The 2,579-nt window shown below is 28.7% G+C and overlaps 1 long non-coding RNA gene across 1 annotated transcript; it reads right to left on the bottom strand.

Annotated features, from left to right (window-relative positions):
* Positions 1–314: 314 nt before the first annotated feature.
* LOC133177274 (uncharacterized) lies at positions 315–1,144 on the bottom strand. The gene is made up of 4 exons (XR_009719656.1): positions 1,079–1,144; positions 919–980; positions 694–828; positions 315–365 (listed from the first exon to the last, which is right to left on the bottom strand). It is a non-coding gene; the product is annotated as an uncharacterized LOC133177274 (long non-coding RNA).
* Positions 1,145–2,579: the final 1,435 nt, after the last annotated feature.

The following is a 2,579-nucleotide window of genomic DNA, read 5'->3' as shown; positions in this document are numbered from 1 at the left end:
TTCCTGTCCTACCGACAAATAGTTGCTGTTTTCTTTTACAGTACTTTTCTCAATTGAACGTATACTTGCACTTTTCTGAAAAAATTTTCTGTAAATATTTGATGCAACAAAAATCGCAAACAACAATACAAACAGCCCCACTAAGCATAGCATGATGAAACCTGTGTTACTTGACAGAAAAGTTTCATTTTTTGTCTCTATTTCTTGAGTAGTAGTCACATTGGTACTGGTTTTCAATGGGATTTGGTTATTTCTATCATCCAACTTGTTCTTTTTAAAAGGTAAGGAAGGTGTAAAGATGTTGTTGAATGAGTGATATTCACTTTTGTTTTCAAAATTCTGTAACGAAGCGACTGTCCCTTGCCCTGTTTATCCAAAAAGATAAATATGCATTCAAATAAATATTAAAGTGCATTCGGAAATACCTTTTATTGCCTGGACAACATAATTATGTAATTGTCTTTTTAGGGAGAATAATTTATTAATGTAAGGACACATTTTCTTAGCATTTATTATATAATCTTGCGGCTGAATTAAAAGGTGGTTCTTGATTTTAACAATACAGTTTACTAATGTCAATTTTTAGCTTGCAACTATAATACGTTAGAAATTCGATTTTGCATAGCATTTGTACAAAAGCGCTAAATATATCCACCAACGTTAAGTACATATTGTATTAGGAAGATTACCGACCTTCGGATTCCGAACAACCATAAGAGAAATGACAAAGATCTTCTGAACATGAACATTCCTTTTCACAACGCTTCCCATAATATCGATATTGACATTTTCTAGAACAGTGCCAGTGATAATATCCAGGTGGGCATTCTGAAACTCATAAAATCTATCAATGTCATGATATTATACAAAGTTTTTATATAAAATGATATGATAATTTTTTTTTCTATAAATCCTCACCCTCACATTTTTCTGTGGCTTTATTATACTGCGATCCTGGACAACATACTGAAATACCACCTCTACAAAAAATCATATACATGTGAGATGATTTTAAAGGAACAATATCAGGGGTGTTTGTTTTGCAATCAAAAAAAATGTATTAGAATGTGATATTTACCGTAAACATTTACCACTAGATTCTAGAATCCTAACCTGAATGAGACAAACCAAAGTATATCGCAAAATCATCCTTAATAACATTTCAGCTTCGAAATTATTGGCGATTAGTTTCCTATTTTACATATTTTAATAATTAAGACATTTCCTGTTTATGTCAGCGACTAAATCTATATCAGGAAGGACGTTCAAACTTCTAATTTGTTTTATTCCCACTTTATAGTTTGTGTATTTGTAAGCTTGTGTAATTCAAAATCTTGATAATGAAAAGAGAATATATTGATTCAGAAATCTTTATAGTCATAAGAAATAATTGCGATATAAATAGCATGATGAAAAACGTGTTTTATGACAAAGCCAATGTGAATAAAAATGCTTTGTTTGTATAAGCACGTGCTTACAATGGTGAAAAACTCAGCTCTCTTTCGGGGAAAAAATTAAGAAGTGGTTATTCTTGTCCTGAACCCTTTTCTCAATGATTTACTAAATAATTTTTCAACATTCGTAATATATAAAACATGTATGCATTACGTGACTCATGAATCAAAAGACCCGCCTTGAAAGCGGATGTCAAATGTGTAATCGTTCAATCAAGTATTAATTTCAAGGTTTTGTACTTGGCACCTAAACGCAGCCTAACATTTCATTTCCTTTCCTCTTCATATGTCCTAGTTTTGTTATAATGAATTTTGAACTTTTTGGTATTTGTGATAAAATGAATAAAAACATATAAGGAAGATCAATTAACAGACATCAGTCATGGTTTGATTAACTGGATTGAAATTTAATTACATGTATGTGTCGTGGTTTCTTATTCTGAATTTCATAATTCTTTTTCTATGAAGCATTTCTTCTGCGTTTGCTTTTTATTTAGTATTCAAAATAGCGATTCATCGACTGTAATTTAAATGATGTAGATTGCAAGTAAATGGTTTAAAAAGAATTCAATTTCAAGCACAATAACAAACCTACCAAACACTATACTTATTTAAAAATTCTACCTGATTAATTTAAATTATTTAATACGTCTGGCCTTCGTTATCTGAGATTTAATCAAAGAGCTTGTTTTTCGCAATATTGTAATTAAGTAGGAAATATGACAGACATATACAATACAAAATGATGTACATAAAGGTTCAGGTATTACTGTATTTTGCTGAAAAAAATAATGGAAGAAAAGTAATCATGCTAAATATTTTTATATAAAAATTTATATATGAAATCAAGTATATATATATATATATATATATATATATATATATATATATATATATATATATATATATATATATATATATATATATATATATATATAATTAGGGATGTCAAAATATTTATTTTCCTTAGTCGATCATTCGATTGCATTATTCGAACGATAGTCGAATATTCGGAACATTTTCTGAAAATAAAATTTTTATTTCAAACTTTATTGGCACATACTCAAAAACCTTTTTCTTAAATCTTTTTAAAAAGTAACATCAAAATTAATGCAACGTAACGCG

Source organism: Saccostrea echinata, unplaced genomic scaffold, assembly GCF_033153115.1.
Source record: "Saccostrea echinata isolate AGI-Se365-2 ecotype Australia unplaced genomic scaffold, CSIRO_AGI_Sech_v1 ptg000113l, whole genome shotgun sequence".
In the NCBI taxonomy this organism is placed as follows: Eukaryota; Metazoa; Mollusca; class Bivalvia; order Ostreida; family Ostreidae; genus Saccostrea; species Saccostrea echinata.
The sequence above is the reverse complement of the archived record's forward strand: the minus strand, read 5'-3'. Positions and strand labels throughout refer to the sequence as shown.